Raw genomic sequence first — 19,165 nt, 5'->3', positions numbered from 1 at the left:
TTGCGCAATAGAAATGGCAACAACCCTAAAGCATCAATTTAAAAGCAGTGGCAGCAAACATCAGCAACCCATAAAACGCAAGGGAATATCAGTACCACTAGAATCTCTACAGTGCAAAAGGAGGCCATTCGACTCATTGAGTCGACACTAACCCTCTGAAAGAGCACCCTACCTAGGCTTACTCGCCCACCCTATCCCTGTAACCCGATAACACCACCAAAGGCAACCTTTGGACACTTTAGGGGCAATTTAGCATGGCCAATCCACCTAATCAGCACAACTTTGGACTGTGGGATGGAACGGGAGCACCCGGAGGAAACCCACACAGACACAGAGACAATGTGCAAACTTGACGCAGTCAGCCAAGGTTGGAATTGAGCCCGGGTCCCTAACATTGTGAGGCAGCAGTACTAACCACTGTGCTGCCCATCGTAGAAACTTTAAAAAAATCAAAGAGGACATGGCCAGCATAGGGTAGGGACCGGCAGAATTCAAGGAATTAGAGGGAAGTGTTTAATTATTTCTCTTAAGTATTCAGAGAATAATATCCTTCAGGTAAAGAAATAGGCCGAAGAATCCAAATAGCCTAAGAATCTAAATAGCCTAAATATATCAAAGGAGAAAAAATAAACTAAACAGGAGAAATCAATATTAAAATAATTTGCATCCTCAAGCAAGTTGTTGGACTGGCGAGTTTGATACATTCTGACAGGTAAGGGAGGGGCAGAGATATCTGGACAGTATCTCAGCTCAGAAAAGCACAAATGCACAAAGAGGATAGTGCCACTGTTAGCAGGCTAGGAGGAATCGAAAGGAGGTAGAGAAAAAGGCAGACACTATCCTATCAAACAGATATAATGTACTTGTGGCCTTGTTAGAATGCTAACCATGGCGCCATTGAGGAGTTGGCAGTCCAAAGTTAGGGGTAAATATGGGAGGGCATAGCAGGAAGATTATAGTTACAGAGCATTCAATAATTAGGGAGAAGATATTGCATACTCTAACACAACAGAGGTTCAGAAGGCGTATCACCCATCTGGTGCAAGGGTAAAGGATATGACGGAACAACTATAGAGGAACTTGAAAGGGGAGGTGGTAGATCCAGCTCACTGTCCCTGTCAGGATCAATGATACAAGGGAAACCGGGAGGTGACTGCATTACTCAAAGAATGAGATGGAAAGGAGAAGTTCTATCCCATGGGACACAACACCAGTAATGGAACAGAAAGGGGCTGTGCGACTGGGATGGACTCCTCCTGGATCAGAGTCTTAATAGAAAGGATGAACACAGCTATGGATAAAACTTTAACTAAAAAGACTGGCTAAGTTTGAAATACATAGAAACAGAATTCAACCCCTCAAGCATGTCCCGCCATTCAATGAGATCATGGCTGAATGAGATAGGGCTGAAGCTAAAAGATTAAGGAGAAGAGAGTATAGGTCAGACCAAGGTATGGGATAAGGGTAACAATAGTCAGAGAATAGATAAAGTTGTAGAACATAAGTATAAAATCTATCTTTAAAAAATAAAGAGAAATTAGAACAGAAATACGTACAACATTCAAAATAAAATGGGGAAACCAGAGACAATAATTCATAGTGAGAAATCTGATGTTGGTAACTGAATAATGCCTAAGTAAAGAGTAGGACTAGTTAAATATTGTAGGCTAAAGCACAGGAAAGGATAATGAAGGTAGCTATGCTAATTAGAGTTAGTATAATGGTGGTATCTTAAAGGTAGACAAATATCATGACTGGTGAATCCCGCGAGGCATGGAGGATCTCGTGAAGTCTGCTGGAGGGCTCTCCTGAGATTCTCCGGTCACATTGTGCTCTCGCATGAGCGCAACACGGCAAGAGAATCGCACCAGAAGTGTGGGCTAAACTGGTGAGAAACTTCCCAGGGTCCGAAAAAGTGACTAAATGTCATTGAATAATGGTGGGGGTCCCCTGAAAAACGCACCACAAGTTGAACTTAGAAATGTTTTGGCAGAATCGCGCACAATACTACTCAATACAGTGAATATAGTACTCTTCATTGGTATCTTTATTCCCACTTAAACAACAAGAGAACAATCAATTCAGCTCTCAATCCACCTCAAATACCAATGGCACAAAGGAATACTTGCCTTACAGAGTTATTCTTTGAGAAAGTGATCTCTTGACACTACTTTACGGAACAGATCTGACTCCGGTCAGACCCATTCAGAAACTCAAAAACTGATTCAACTGGCTTTCAACAGCTCCCCCTGACCTTCAACAAGTCTGCACTGTAAATACAGTAAATCTCTTTCAACTATCTAACAGTGAGAGCAGAACTGTTTCACTGCACAGTTTCAGCCAGAATTGAATGCCTTAGCTCCACCGAGCCATGACATAATCTCATCAAGCTGAAAACAAAATACCTTTCCAGGGAATTCCCTTAATCAAAACAAAATTGCATTAGCCCAAGCTTTTTACAATGGTTAAATTGTACCCCTGGCTCCCAAAAGCTTTATTGCTTTTTAACCTAAGAATCTTTTAAAACATGGTTTCAGCAGTCAAGCACACGCTAACCCAAGCTTTTAACCCTTACTGCACCAAACACCTATAATACATTGGGCTGGATGTCCCCACTCCGTCGTCAGAACTGGACTTTCACGCCAGAAAATTGGCGAGAAAAGGCCACATATTCATAGCCCTGCAGGGGGCTAGCAGGGGCCCGCCGTAAATCTAGCAGGTTTTGCTGCAGTTACAGGTCCCCGCACTTCTGGGTTGGAGGCCGTGCATATGCACGGCGGCAGCCTCAAGCAGCCGCGCCATGCTCCATGGCGGACTCAGAGTGCGGAGCTAGACACTAAAAATAGACCCCCCCGATCGGTCGGGGTCGGGCGCGCAGCCGATCGGGGGTTCTATTTTTAGTGTCCAGCCGAGTAGAAGGCCCCCCTGCCCTCCGATCGGCCCACCCGGACCAGGGCAGCTGCAGACTGAGTCCGCACCCTCCACGCTAGTATCCTGACCAGCAGGACCATATTACATCCACGCCGTCGGGACTTCGGCCGATCGGGGGCAGAGAATGGCGGGGCGGGCCTCCATCAATGGCCTTAGGTAGGTGCTTTGTGGCGCGGTGTACCGCTTTTTGGAGCCCGGAGAATCGGGGAAACAGTGGCGGTCCCAATTTTGTGCACCAAAATAGATTCTCCGCCCCAGCGCCGGCCGCAATTTCAGCGTCAGGGTATGGAGAATCCAGCCCAATATATCTGAAATTCCAACATTAATCACACCAGCAACAGGTGGAAATGTGCCTAGCAACAACAGTAAAATTAATGCAGCAACCAGGCTGGGGTCTGATTTGGGGGGGAGGGGGGGTGGTAGGCTTGGGTGGGGTGCTCTTTCCAAGGGCCAAATGGCCTCTTTCTGCACTGTAAATTCTATGATCTACCCAGAAACAAGCGTCATGGGTCCGCCCAGCAACAGATATAAATCTGTCCAGTGATAGTAGTAGCCAGCATTCAAAAGCTGTGATTTTAAAAGTGATGCGATGCAAGTGTCGAGACAAATGATATATAGCTGCCAGTATCCTCAGAAGCGGAGAGGCAGTTTACACCTAACAGCCAAGGAGACCCGTTTCCAATCCAACAGCCAGGAGGAGCCTCGGCTAGCATCTAGGTCTTAAAGGCAGTTTAAATATCTTAACTGGACAAGGAAAATATGTTTCCCAGACCTGACTACCCACACTGTATTGCGTGGTCACTGTAATGTCTGGTCAGCAACCCCATTGTGCCCAGCAAGGAACTGGGAGCAATGGGTGAATGGTACAAGAACCCAAAATCGGGCTTGGCACCGGGCCGATCATGAGTCACCCGACCTTCTCTGCATCAGGCACATTTAAATGAGCCTGATGGTTCATTTAAATACCCGGACATGGATTCACCTTGCGCCCAGGACTCATGGGCTGCGCCAGTGAGAGCTTGCCAAGGCACTGTTTAGTACTGGCCCACACAAACGTGGACCAGGCTTAACAATGCCTCGGGGAGGGGGGTTTCTGACAGGCCATTGGAGACCCCCGGTTGGTTGGGGGCAGGGCAGTGTGGTACCTTGGCATTTCCCTTGGCATCTGGGCACTGCCAGGGTGCCCTGGTGCCAGGTCAGCATTGCCAGGGGTCAGGCCCAGGGTGGCCTTGTCCATGTGGGGGGGGGGGGGGGGGGGGGGGTTTCCCAGTGGCCTCGGACAGGTTCAGGGGTGGCCTAAAAGTGTGTGTGTGGGGGGGGGGTGAAACAGGTGGGGCTGCCGATCTGCGAACAGCAGTGATAAGCAGATCCTGCCAGCAGGAATTCTCTCCAAGTGCGGCCTTGGCGGGGAGAAATTAAAAGTGGGGTGATTTCTGGCACTGCAGCCACTGAGAATCACCTGTCAAACGCCCATAGATATATTTAATTTGGAAGTTGTTTGGGAAAGGGGAAGTCTTGAGGAGTTCAGGGTTGTACATATATTTTGGAACAAGGGGTTCATTCTACCTAAGCTGTCTGTGTTTAGTGATTTATATACTCAATGGTCTTATAGCATTGGCTTCCTTTTCATGTGCGTTTGGCTTTGATTTAATAAATGGTCCTTAATAATTGTTACTTGATGATTGGGCTCGTTATTTTCACTAGGATTTCACTTAACTCCTCTCTCACACCATTACAAAAAAACCAAAACTATACACCCCTCGAACTGGTGTTCCAGGTTGAGATACCTTCGCAGATACCACCAGCTTGGTTTGTGACAAGTTAAGAGAAATAAGCAGAGGGAAACACCTATGTAATGGCAATCATAACATAGTGAACTTTAAGATGGTGATTGTATTATTTATGTCTTTCTCAAAATACAAAAAATTTGATTGGATAAAAGCTAATTTTTAAGGGTCTGAGAATGGAACAAGCAAAGATAAACTCAAAAAAAAATTGATATTATGCCAATGTAATAAACAAGGGATAGTGCAGCAGTGGAAAATATTTTTAAAGAGATAATTAAGCGTTCAAGAGAAATATATTCCAATAAACACAAAATAGATTTTTATTGAGAGCTTCCATCTCACCGAGGAGGCTTCAGGCCAATCCAGCCATCTATTAACCCGCTCTGAAAATTGTGGTCACATTTCAACAAATCCCACCACAACAGCTTAGACAATCCATAACATTCTAAAATAATCAACAACAATCTAAATAAAACAACCCACAAAATTCTTTACAAAAAAAAGCAATTTGCCCTATCTCCCAAAGTTAACAGAACCTTTAAAAGATTCCAGGATCTGTAGCCACATCTTTGCCAAAAATTAAACACTTGTTCCTCAGGCCATACCCTATTTGTGTACCAAGTTTGATTGAAATTTGCCAATTAGGTTTTGAGATGGAGGGGGGAATTGAAATTTGCCAATTAGGTTTTGAGATATGGGGGTAATTTTCCACTCCCCTTCTGGCAAGTGGGAATGGCAGCAGGGGGCGGAGAATTGAGGGAGACCCAAAACGGCTTTCATGCCGGCAGGACTTCCCCTTTGATTAGCCCCGTTCCCCCACCAATTGTATATAATAGGGTTCCTGCCATGAAAGGTCAAGAACATCATTTCCAGACATTAACGTACAAGGAGTGGGCCTCCCCACTGTATTGTTCCCCCAATGTAGGGATTTCTGTCCAGCCCACCGGTGTGACATGTCGTTGGGGTTTACAACAGATTTTGTAAAATGGGGGTGCCAGGAGCGTACAGTTAAGTGCAGACCCCAGAGCGGAAGAGGGTAGTGCCTTGGCACTGCCAGGAAGGTGGGCCTTCCACGTCCATTGGTGAGTTTTTTATTTTTATTTTTTTGATAAAGGGATCTTAGAGCCTGCCCCGCCACCATGACACTAGACTAGAATCTGTTTCCATAGTCTGTGGTGTTTCAGAGATTGTTACTAAGGCCACTGCTGTTCACCAATTACAGAAACTATCTGGACTGAAGAATCAGAAGTATAATTTCAAAATGTATGAATGAAACAAATTGGACGTAACTGCAGAGAAATACAGGAACATGTTAATAAACTTGCAGAATTGTCTTATGCGGCAAATTAATTTTAACACAGGTAAGTGTGAAATTGTGCATTTTTGGAGCAGAAATAGGGAGGTCGCAGAATGAAAAATAATAGTCTAACTGGAATAGAGGAATAAATGGAAGGGTGCACATTCACAAAACATTAGTAGTAGCAACACAGGTTAACAAGGCCATAAAAATGTAAACCAAGCACTGGGTACATTTCCGAAGGAATAAAACTGAAAAGCATAGAAGTTATGACAACCCTGTGTGGAACCTTGGTTAGCATACAGTGTACAGTTATGGATCTATTACATAAAAGGGTATAAAAGGACTGGTAAAGATGAAAGAAAAATTTACAAATATCATTCCAGAAACAGTTAGTTTGAAATAGTCTACATTTGATTTTGGATATTAGAAATAAGGTATAGATTTAAGAGTGTGTTAATTGTGTGTCTGTATAAGAAAGGGTAAAGAAGGGTAAAAAAAAAGGGTAAAGAAAGGGTAAAAAGATTCATGTTAAACATAGGTGCTTGCATGTATGAGGTTTTTGGTTTCATCTCTAACTGCATTGTGTCTGCATTGTGATTAGAGAGTTTTTAATGTGAAAACAAACATGCGTAAAGACTAGGGCGTGATTCAATGGCCTCGTTGTGCCCAACTTGGTAGCGCGATATGAGGGGGCTCGCACAAGATTCGCGACACTCCAAATGTCATCAGATTTAACAGAATTTTGCGAGATGTCACAATCTGGATCTCTCCCTCGCTGGGTGAGATCCAGATTAACATATTTAAGTGAGCCATTAAGGTCATTTAAATATATCTGTGCCGTATTCTCCTGGGGCCTGGGAATTAATGGCCTCGCCTGGGAGATCTCGCCATGGTGCCATTTAGCACTAGTTTCCACAAACATGGAATAGGTGAAACAGTACCTGGGGAGGCCTCCCAGGCCATTTGAGGCCCTCAGGTGGTCGGGCTCTGGGCATTGTGGTATCCTGGCACTCCTGCTGACACCCAGGAATTGACAGACTGGCATCTTGGCAATGCCACCCAGACACCCTGGAAGTGCCACTCTGGCACTGCCAGGGTGCCCCAGTTGTGCTGGCTGGAGCACTGTCAGTGCAGACCTGGTGAAGTTACCTCATGAGAAACCAAATACTTGAAGCAATCCCAAAGTTGGTGATACTTTAAAACAGCCTGTGAAGCAGTGCTGTTCTGTTGGTGTGGCTGTTTACCCGAGAAGTTCTGTTGGTGTGGCTGTTTACCCGAGAAATTGTGTGGAAGCTTAAAAGCACATGGCAATTCAAAGCAGAGGAGTATTGAAAGGAAAGACTGAAAGTCTGGTAGTGGAGCTATGGTGAAGTATCTGAGAGAAAGCATTGTTTGGGAGAAGATTCTAAGGTATGTCTTTTCAAGAGTGTAATTTGGAAACTCTTGTGTGGAAGCCAGAGTTCCTGGGAGACCAGTTGGCTCATGAAGTGATAATCATCTGGGGGATTTGTTGAACAATCCACAGAAATTGTATTGGGTGGCGTATGCCATTTGATTTGAGACTGGGGTGTGCCTGACCACAGTTCGCCTGTTGGTTTACGGGGACTGAGAATAATATAGTATGCAATAAATTCTGTAACTTATGTTAATCGTTAAAAAAAATCTGTGTACATTTGTGAAGACATAGGTGGGGTGAAAGAGTATTGTGTTATAGTTCCAATTTTTTCATGTTTAATAAATATTTTATTATTTTGCAATAAGCTAACTGGCAGCTGGCAGAACGGGGCAGCATGATGGCACAATGGTTAGCACTGCTGCCTCACAACTCCAGGGACCCGGGTTCAATTCTGGCCTCGGGAGACTGTGTGTGTGGAGTTTGCACATTCTCCCTGTGTCTGCATAGATTTCCCGTGTCTGCGTAGGTTTACTCCGGGTGCTCCGGTTTCCTCCCACAGTCCACAAATGTGCAGGTTAGTTGGATTGGCCATGCTAAATTGTCCCTTAGTGTCCAAAGAGTTGGGTTGGGTTACTGGGTTTACGGGGTGGAGGCGTGGGCTTAAGTAGGGTGTTCTTTCCAAGGGCTGGTTCAGACTCAATGGGCCGAATGGCCTCCTTCTGCACTGTAAATTCTATGAACTGGCAGTCCTGTGACTGGGTTCATCCTCATTTCTGAAAAAAAAGTAAAAGTTTCTCAGTGGGATTCTCCGTTGACAGGATCCTCTGCTGCGCTGGCAGCACACCCATATCGCGGCCTCCCCGAAGCCGTGGGCTGGCCACAATGGAAAACCCCATTGGCCAGCTGCCAGAACAGAGGATCCTGCTGCCGGCAGAGACGCATCGGAAAATGGGCTGGCAGGACAAAGAATCCCGCCATGGTCAATTGAGCCAATTCTCCATTCTGGGACCTTCCTGTCCAGTAGTAACTTCAGCTGGGATTGTAACAGAAGTTATAACCATCTGGTGTGTACTGGAGCTCTCTACCCCATAAAAGAGAAGTCACAAGAATAACTAGATAGAGGGCTTTAAAATTCTGGAAGGTTTAGGAACATAGAAATATTAATAGGGTCGACATACATACCGTAGATGGTTCCACCAGTGGAGAAGTCTAAAACTAAGGATCATAAATATGAGAGAGTCGCTAATAAATCCATCAAGAATTCAAGAGAATCTTTTTTACCCAAAGAATGGTTAGATATGGAATTTGCTGCCATATGGAGAAGTTTAGGCAAATAACATAGATATATTTAAAGGAAAGCTAGATATGTACATGATGGAAAAAGGAATAGAAAAATATTGATAACGAGTTGAAGTAGGATGGGAGGAAGCTTGTGGAGACCATTTGGGCCAAATAACCTGTTTCTGTGCTGTACATTTGATGTAAAATACCAGAACAATACTACTTTAGATTGTCCATTAGAAATACCATAAAAGATATATGTAGAATATATTTGAATCATGCATTATAGATGTACAAGTATAAATTTCACTTTAGTCCTATTTGTAAAACAATAAAATAAGAAATATATATCATCTATCAATGGTCAGCAAAATTTAGCAAGAAAGACGGAAAAAACTGAACCAATCACATTTACTCAGGGGAATCTAAATCATTTTAACCGCAATAGATTGGAAGCCTAGAACTGGGAAAAGACAAAATATACAGTTTTTAAAAAGAACCAAAATGATTTTTCACGCACCTTCCCTTGCTTTTGCTATTTTCTTTCCAACAAGCTTAAGCATTCAAATTGAAAGGTTTCTTGTAAAATAAAAATGTCATAATAATGATTAACTGTATCTATAAAATGACCTTGGAGAACCTTTAAAGATATATACATTTTTACTTCTTATAAAAAAAAATGAGTACCCAATTCTTTTTTTAAGGAGCAATTTAACGTGGCCAATTCACCTACCCTGCATATCTTTTGGGTTGAGGGGGTAAGACCCACGCAAACATGGGGTGAATGTGCAAACTCCAGATGGACAGTGATCCAGGGCCGGGATCGAACCCGTGTCCTCAGCGCTGTGAGGCAGCAGGGCTCACCACTGCGCCACCCTGAGTACCTTAATACTTTAGCAAAGAGGATCAAACCTCTCTTAAAAACCTAATTTGCATTGATATTTTTCTCAGAATTATCTGCTAGCTGAAGCGCATTAACAAGTACACACATGCTTGCAATTTTCAATAACGTAATCTGCATATGCAAAACAGGATTTCAGAATTTAATGCTATTAATTGATTAATTTTCACTCAAGAGATTCTTACTCAAATGAAAGAATATGATGTGTAATTGTAGCATCTTTATTTAAAACAAAAAGTTGAATATAATAATTTTTTACAAAAAGATTAGTTAGCTTTCCTCAATGCAAGTGTCCTTCGAACAGCATATATGTTTGCTTGTTTTTTCAAATGACCCGAAAACAGGCCAGAAGATTAATTTTTAAAAACCTTTCTGAATAATAGCTTCCCAAAGAACATGATAACATTTGTGCTTTTTTTCTTGAGATAGATTCACAAGTGGCAATTAAAATACCTGTGTTTTGTTTATACTAAGAAGTTAAAATGAGCTTTTCTTCAGAAATATTTAATTAAGCAGCAGTTTGTTATTATCTATTACAGTATAATAGAGGAAATACTATTTAGTTTCCAAAGAACTAATAAAAAAAATTGGCTCATTAATACCAGTGAAGTCTTGCGAATTTCTTTGAAAGGTTTTTCACTGTAGTGCACTATGCACCCAATTCCACATCCCAGCTTCCAGTCAATTAAAAACATAGTTATTTACTGAATAGATGACCATTTGATTAAGCATGTCTTGTCAAATGTACCAGATCTTTGCCATGTCACTTTCCTGCCCTGATGGCAACCATATTTTCCTCCGCTTTAAATATTTACCCACTTTGTCCTTAAAAGAATTATTGTCTGCCTCAACTCCACCATGTGTCAAAGAATTCCATGTTCCAATAATTCTCTCCATACAGAAATCCTCCTACATCCTCACTCTCAGAAATAATTGTAAAGTGATAACCTCTCATAAATTACTCTCTAATTAAAGAAAATAATGGGGGCGATTCTCCGAGGCCCGCGCCAGGCCGGAGAATCGCCGCAACCGCGCCACGACGCCCCGAGGTGTGGAGAAGCAACACCATTTGCGCCAGCGCGTTTGGCACGGCGCTAGCTGCGGGCCGCTGGAATCGGCGGGGCCGCTGATTCTCCGGCCCAGATGGGCCAAGCTGCCGTCCCGATGCGACAGAGTCCCACCGGCGCCGTTCACCCCTGATTGTTGCCGGTGGGAACTCTGCGGGAACGCTCGGGTGGGCGGCCTGTGGGAGGGGGGGGGGGGTGCTCCGAAGGGGTCTGGCCCGCGATCGAGGCGCAGCGATCGGCGGGCCAGCCTCCTCTTCTCCCCCCCCCCCCCCCCCCCCCCGGGCCTACTCTCTCCCCCCCTCCCCGGCCTACTTTCCACCACGGCCGGCCCCTGAACACCGACCCCATGTTGAGTCGGGGCCGGCGCGCGTAAGAAGTTCCCTGCGCATGCGCAGCATGGCACAGCCCAACTGCGCATGCGCAGGATTGAGCTGGCCCAACTGCGCATGTGCGGATTGGCGCGACGCCCATTTGCCGCCGCGTAAGGAGGCTGGAGCAGCGTGAACCGCTGCAGGGCCGTGCTGTCGTGCACGGGCCCTGTTCGCGCCGTCGTGAAACGCGATGGAGGTCACGACGGCGTGAACACTTGGCCTCAATATCGGAGAATCGCCCCCAATATTTCCTTATTCATTCTATCACAGCCCTTTACAATTGTAACTGCCTTGATTAAATCTCCTCTGTTCCTGTGAAAATTATCCCAATATATGAAGTCTCCTTATAACCACAGTTTCATCTCGGTGAATAGCTTTCATGTCCTTCTGTAATGGAATAACCCAAACTGTACCAATACTCTATGGCCTAACCCAGGGGTGGGCAAACTACGGCCCGCGGGCCGCATGCGGCCCGCCAAAGGTCTTTATGTGGCCCACCAAGATCAAGTCATTAGAAAAAAAAAATATATTTTTAAATTTTTTTTTATAAGGTTAATAAGGTGGATACGTTGACTTGAGTAGGGTGATCATTGCTCGGCACAACATCGAGGGTTGAAGGGCCTGTTCTGTGCTGTACTGTTCTATGTTCTATATGAGGCGCCCAGAATCATGACCGGGTAAAGCGCCATTTTTGAAAAGTAGAGAAAAAGAGGGCTAAAGGCAGGATGCCGCCGGGGGAAGCGCTGAGGTATATGCTGCACGCTAATTGGTTACAACCGGGACTATTAATCAATATACTATGCGGCCCTTTAAAATTGTAAATTTCTGAATGTGGCCCTTGCACGGAAAAGTTTGCCCACCCCTGGCCTAACCATTTCTTTGTACACGTGTTCTTATCTCTTTCCTTTTGTATTCTATGCCTGTATTTATAAAGCCATAAATTGGCATTGGTCTCTTTATGACTTTATCCATCTGCAATTTCTATTAATTAATGTTTATAAACATAGGTCTGTCTGTTCATTCATAGCGTTCAGTGTCTATTAGGTGTATGTTCCTTGTTTATCCGCCAGAATGTATTAAGCATTAAATTGCTGTTGCCTCCGATCTATCCATGTCTTCCTGAAGTTATTTTTACAGTCCATCTCTTGCCATACCCCCTAATTTTACGTTCACAGCTAACTTAATTATATATTGTGCTCTCTATGCCCAAATCCAAACCATACACACCACTTCCACTTCTGAACAACACCCTTAACCTTAATTCAATTTTATGTCTTTCAGACAACTTTACTTTTCCTTTGGGCACATTTTCTCTTATACAGTTTGCCTAAACTGTTGCAATAAGTCTTACAATTTCCCAGGCCAATGTATCTCTTCTTTAAAAAAGTTATTTAAGTTTATTTATATAAGATTATTTTTTATCGACTTGCTACTTTCGCCTTCTTTATTCTATTCTGAAATCTTGACTTTGTTCACTGCATGCCAGCCCGAGATCTTTGGGGTGAAGTTGACCTATCCTCCATTCATTACAAAGGTTCAGTTCATTTCATTTTAAATTGACTACTCCCATATAATTCAGCCTATCTCTAACCTTCAACACTAAATTCTCCATTCTCTTTGCTCTCCATCCACAGCCTAACCAGTCTTCCCTGCAGCCCCAACAACCGCTCATCTTTGCCAGGTTCCCTACAAGGTCTTAAAGTCTCTCTCCTTCCATTTCCTGCTTATACGTAGTACAGGCCCGCAACTATTCCTCTGTCACAGCTCACCTCCCATATCCTCACCTTCCACTAACTTCACCCCAAAGAATTATCACCACCTCTATTCCCTCCCTTCACTACAGTGTCCCAAACTACCCAACCCCAGCACAGCAGTGTAAACACCCAGCACCTGGTCCAGAAATGACCACATAATCTTTCTTCATTGGTTGCCTGAAAGGGTAGTAAATATTTCCACATTTTCTAAAAAAAAGTAGGAATGTGCAGGGGTGTGGAGAGAGAATTAGGGAGTGGCAGTACTTGAATTTCTCCTGAGGAGAGCCAGCAACAGACATGATGGGGCAAAATGCTGCCTTCTGTGCTGTAACATTTCTATGATTCTATGGATAAATATTGGCACAAGTTCTGACCTATTCTTCTCTGAATAATGCCATGGAATCTTTTACATCCACCTCAAAGGACAGACAGGTCTCAGATTAATGCTCTGGTTGAAAGACAGCATTTCCGACTGTAGTATTCCATCAGTACTCCCTTGAAGTCCTTGGATTATGTACTTCAAACTTTGCCTGTGTACTTAATTCTGGAAAGCGACTTGAAACCACAACCATCTGATTTAGAGGCTACAGTGCTACCACCGAACCAGGAATGTATCAATTTAGACAATTCTCCATAGGAACAACCTGAGCAGTGGCCTTGTAGAGTTTGGCTAGCCAAAACAGAATTCAGCATCATCTGCTGAGCTTGGCTGCCTGTTTCCCTAGGTTACACCAATGATTACACTTCAAACATATTGGCTGTAAAGCCATGAGACATGAAAGGCACTATATAATTCAAGTTTTTTCTTTTACCAGACAATTTTTAAGTGAAGATATCAGAGCAAACCTCCATCTGCTCTCTAGGCCATCTAAAAGCCATGAAAGGCCCATGCTGCAAGGAAGCTTCAAAGGAAAGGGATAAAATAACAACCAGGTTAGTCCCTGCCTGTGTATAAGAGTAATATTTAATTGTGTTAAAAATTGAAACCATGAAATGCATCTGTTTACAAAAACCATGCAAGCTAATTCCTAAATTCTGAATGACGGTAAATAGGCATATATTTTGCATATACTGCTCAACTTCAGAATGTTAGTGCTGCCATTGCGTCACAAAATTAAAAATAAATTCACCATCCGTATTTGAATCCCTTATTGTTGGTTCAGCATCTGCAAGTTGCTATGCAACAAATATAGTTATCACATGAATGCTTTATGTTTCATTTTTCAGAAATGCAAATTTGTTATGGAACACTCGCACCAATATTCAAACCTGAAATGTCAGGAGATGTCAGTATCTCTTTTTTAAACTGGTCATTTTTTTGCAATGATTCTTCAGTATACCAGTATAAATAAGAAAAACATGGAAGCAGAATTGTACAAACACCATAAATTACAAATTACTATTGAGGATATAAATGCACAAAATGCTGAATGCATTCATAGGATTATATTTTGAGAGGTTGACCCTATATTTTATATTAGATGAAATGAGTAACAACAATAGTTGTCAAAAGCAGTTTCTGCAGACAGTAGAGGTGACTTCTCAGATCCTAAAAATTCTCAGCACCAACAATTCCCATATCCCGAAAGCTCTGACGCCAACCCATAACCTTAATTTCTCCACGACCGCACTCCTCCCTCCCAGCCCCCAAAACCACACCCAATTGCAGTGTCAACAATGTAATGCAGGATAGCTGCAGTTGGTGCCAATCCTTACTCCATATTTTCAAATCTCATGACCATTTTTAATTTATAATTTCAATATTCTAAATTAAAAATCTTCAGGAGATTTTAAAAAAACATTGACAAGTCCACCATGTAGCTAACCAGCTCTCAGCTTGCAATGTGCCCCAGCACTCACATTGTCTCCACTTCTTCAAACGTCTCTGGATTTCAAACACACCTGTCCTAGTTCCTCACCTCTATGAATGGAAAGCTAATCCTGCCATCCACATAAAACAGGGTTCTGAATAATCTTCACATGCACCACATTATTAGTGACACCATTGATTGGTTTGCAATGCAAGCAAACAAACATCAACTGCTAAAAATAATCCCGTTCCTGCAGATTGTGTTGGGATGTAATGTGCTCATAGTCTTACTGTGCATTAGCCCTTATGCAGCTCTCATGGTTTAGACAGGATCAAGAACTTGAGGAGCCTTTACAATCTAATGGTCTGTGCTGCCCAGCTTACTGCATGCAATCTTCTAGCCATAAGGACTTTCCAGGTTGTATTTCATAGTTTATGCATGTTATGGTTGAAATTTCCAATCTTTATATTAGTATATAACTTACATTATGCTTTTCTGCTTTATGTATTCTGCAGTGCACATTAATGTCTGGCCGAAAGATTAATTGCAAGTTGCAGTGATCAAAATCTAGCCTCTTATAAAATGGATCTGAAAGGTATAGTGGCCTTGCCTCCAACTATCTCTCTCTGCTAGGCTAGGAGCTGCCTTATCATGGTTTGCCAGCTCCACATGGCGGGGGCAGCACGGTGGCGCAGTGGTTAGCACTGCCGCCTCACGGCGACGAGGTCCTAGGTTCGACCCCGGCTCTGGGTCACTGTCCGTGTGGAGTTTGCACATTCTCCCCGTGTTTGCGTGGGTTTCGCCCCCACAACCCAAAGATGTGCAGGCTGGGTGGATTGGCTGTGCTAAATAGTCTCTTAAATGGAAAAAATTAATTGGGTACTCTAAAAAAAATTTTAAATGAAGGGATTCACCTCGAGGTTGAAGAACACTGGGACCAGCCTGACGAGATATATGGGGAGGCCATAAAAATAATGGGCACAAGGATGACCCGAGTGAGCTATCGACAGCAATCTGCCAGCTTTAGCCGTGTTGGCTGGTCAGAGACTAAGCTTAATGGGGCGTGATAGGCTCTAGGAAATCCAAGGGGACCCACGCAAGTACCAAGATTCTGGAAGAACAGGGGAATATAAAAGGAGTCAAGGTGAGAATGCATGTGAACTCGGAAAAAGATTTTTCAGGGCTAGACCTTTGCCCTATACATTATTAGAGAAGACTGAAACAGAGTTTAAAAAGCTGGAAGATCTAGGCGTCATTCAATCGGTACAATTTGCAGAGTGGGCAGCACCCATTTTTCCAGTTGTGAAAACAGATAAAACCATTCACACCTGCGTGGATTTCAAGCTGACAGTGAACCAGGTCACAAAGCTGGACAAGTAGATGCCCAAAATTAAAGATCTATATGAGAAACTGGTTGGAGGTCAAATATTCACTAAGTTAGACATGTGTCATAGAACATAGAACAGTACAGCACAGAACAGGCCCTTCGGCCCTTGATGTTGTGCGGAGCTTTGTCTGAAACCAAGATCAAGCTATCCCACTCCCCGTCATTCTGGTGTGCTCCATGTGCCTATCCAATAACCGCTTGAAAGTTCCTAAAGCATCCAACTCCACTATCACAGCAGTCAGTCCATTCCACACCCTAACCACTCTCTGAGTAAAGAACCTACCTCGGACATCCCTCCTATATCTCCCACCCCGAACCTTATAGTTATGCCCCCTTGTAACAGCTGCTTCCACCTAAGGAAATAGTCTCTGAGCGTCCACTCTATCTAGCCCCCTCATCATCTTATAAACCTCTATTAAGTTGCCTCACATCCTCCTTCGCTCCAAAGAGGAAAGCCCTAGCTCCCTCAACCTTTCCACACAAGACCTACCCTCCAATCCAGGCAGCATCCCGGTAAATCTCCTTTGCACCCTTTCCAATTATTCCAGATCCTTCCTATAATGAGATGACCAGAACTGCACATAATACTCCAAATGTGGTTTCACCAGGGTCCTGTACAGTTGCAGCATAACCACACGGCTTTTAAACTCAAGCCCCCTGTAAATAAACGCTAACACACTATAGGCCTTCTTCACGGCCCTATCGACTTGAGTGCCAACCTTCAAAGATCTGTGGACATGAACCCCAAGATCTCTCTGTTCCTCCACATTCCTCAGAACCCTGCCGTTGACCCTGTAATCCGCATTCAGATTTGGCCTACCAAAATAAATCACCTCGCACTTATCAGGGTTAAACTCCATCTGCCATTTTTCGGCCCAGCTCTGCATCCTATCAATATTTCTTTGCAGCCTACAACAGCCCTCCACCTCATCCACTACTCCAACAATCTTGGTGTCATCAGCAAATTTACTGACTCACCCTTCAGCCCCCTCCTCCAAGTCATTTATAAAAATCACAAATAGCAGAGGACCCAGCACTGATCCCTGTGGTACACCGCTGGTAACTGGTCTCCAGTCTGAAAATCTTCCATCCACCACCACCCTCTGTCTTCTATGTGATAGCTAGTTACTTATGCAATTGGCCAAATTTCCCTCTATCCCACACCTCCTTACTTTTTTCATGAGCCGACCATGGGGAACCTTATCAAACGCCTTACTGAAATCCATGTATACAACATCAACTGCTCTACCTTCATCGACACACCTCAAAGTTATCTCAAAGAATTCAATCAAATTTGTGAGGCAAGACTTAGCCTTCACGAATCCATGTTGACTGTCCCGGATTAAGCTGCATCTTTCCAAATGGTCATTAATCCTATCCCTCAGGACCCTTTCCATTAACTTACTGACCACCGAAGTAAGACTAACCGGCCTATAATTACTAGGGTCATTCCTATTCCCTTTCTTGAACAGAGGAACAACATTTGCCATTCTCCAGTCCTCTGGCACTATCCCTGTGGACAGCGAGGATCCAAAGATCAAAGCCAAAAGCTCTGCAATCGCATCCCTTGCCTCCCAAAGAATCCTAGGATATATCCCATCTGGCCCAGGGGACTTGTCGACCCTCAGGATTTTCAAAATTGCTAATACATCTTCCCTCAGAACATCTACCTCCTCCAGCCTACATCTCACACTCATCCTCAAAAACATAGCCCCTCTCCTCGGTGAACACTGAAGAAAAGTATTCATTCAACGCCTCTCCTATCTCTTCTGACTCCATGCACAAGTTCCCACTACTGTCCTTGACCGGCCCTAACCTCACCCTGGTCATTCTTTTATTTCTCACATTAGAGTAAAAAACCTTGGAGTTTTCCTTGATCCGACCCGCCAAGGACTTCTCATGCCCCCTCCTAGCTCTCCTAAGCCCTTTTTCTTAGCTCATTGCTTGCTACCTTGTTACCCTCAAGCAACCCAACTGAACCTCTTTTTCTCATCCTTCCATACACTTCCTTTTTCCTCTTGACAAGACATTCAACCTCTTGTGAACCATGGCTCCCTCACACGGGCATTTCCACCCTGCCTGACAGGGAAATATCTATCAAGGGCATGCAGTATTTATTCCTTGAACAAGCTCCACTTTTAATTTGTACCTTTCCCTGACAGTTTCTGTTCCCATCTTATGCTGACTAATTCTTGCCTAATCGCATCATAATTACCCCTCCCCCAATTACAAACCTTGCCCTGCCGTATGGCCCTATCCTTGTACATTGCAATAGTGAAAGACACCGAATTGTGGTCACTATCACCAAAGCGCTCTCCCACAAACAAATCTAACACTTGACCCGGTTCATAACCAGTTTCAAATCCAATGTGGCCCCACCTCTTGTTGGCCTATCCACATATTGTGTCAGGAAACCCTCCTGTACACATTGTACAAAAACTGCCCCGTCCTAACTGTTCGACCTATAGAGGTTCCAATCAATATTTGGAAAGTTAAAGTCACCCATGACACCTACCCTAAGACCTCCACACCCATCCATAATCTGCTGTGCAATTTTTTCCTCCACATCTCTATTACTATTTGGGGGCCTATAGAAAACTCCTAACAATGTGACCACTCCTTTCCTATTTCTAACTTCAGCCCATATTACCTCAGTAGGCAGATCCACCTCGAACTGCCTTTCTGCAGCCATTAAACTATCCTTGATTAACAATGCTACTCCTCCACCTCTTTTACCACCTTCCCTACTCTTACTGAAATATCTATACCCCGGAACTTCCAACAACCATTCCTGTCCCCTGTTCTAACCATGTCTCCGTAATGGCCACAACATCATAGTCCCAAGTACCAATCCACGCTCCATGTTTACCTTCCTGCCTGCCGGTACACTCCTACGACCTTGATTTCCTCCTCAGTACCTCACTACTCTCAACACTGGCTTCCGGACTACAGCTCGTTTTCCCATCCCCCTGGCAAATTAGTTTAAACTCCCCCGAAAAGCCTTAGCAAATTTTCCTCCCAGGATATTGTTGCCCCTCTGGGTTAGGTGCAAACCATCCTGTTTGTTGAGGTCCCACCTTCCCCAGAATGTGCTCCAATTATCCACGTAACTGAAACTATCCCTCCTACACCATCCCTGCAGCCACGTGTCATGACTACCAGCAGCTGGAGCTGGGCGA

General features: G+C 43.9%; 2 protein-coding genes across 5 annotated transcripts in view; one reads left to right on the top strand and one right to left on the bottom strand.

Annotated features, from left to right (window-relative positions):
• LOC119972782 (elongation factor 1-alpha-like) overlaps window positions 1-19,165 on the top strand; it is a 143,291-nt gene that overhangs the window by 4,130 nt on the left and 119,996 nt on the right. Inside the window, exons 2-3 of the mRNA XM_038810152.1 lie at window positions 5,941-6,079; window positions 13,604-13,721. The gene's annotated coding sequence lies outside the window, so the exon portion shown is untranslated. The remainder of the gene's footprint in view (window positions 1-5,940; window positions 6,080-13,603; window positions 13,722-19,165) is intronic.
• fam49bb (family with sequence similarity 49 member Bb) overlaps window positions 1-19,165 on the bottom strand; it is a 229,742-nt gene that overhangs the window by 187,807 nt on the left and 22,770 nt on the right. The window lies entirely within an intron of this gene.

Source organism: Scyliorhinus canicula, chromosome 10 (assembly GCF_902713615.1).
Source record: "Scyliorhinus canicula chromosome 10, sScyCan1.1, whole genome shotgun sequence".
NCBI lineage: Eukaryota > Metazoa > Chordata > Chondrichthyes > Carcharhiniformes > Scyliorhinidae > Scyliorhinus > Scyliorhinus canicula.
Note: the sequence above shows the minus strand (reverse complement) of the source record. Positions and strands in the feature narration are given on the sequence as shown.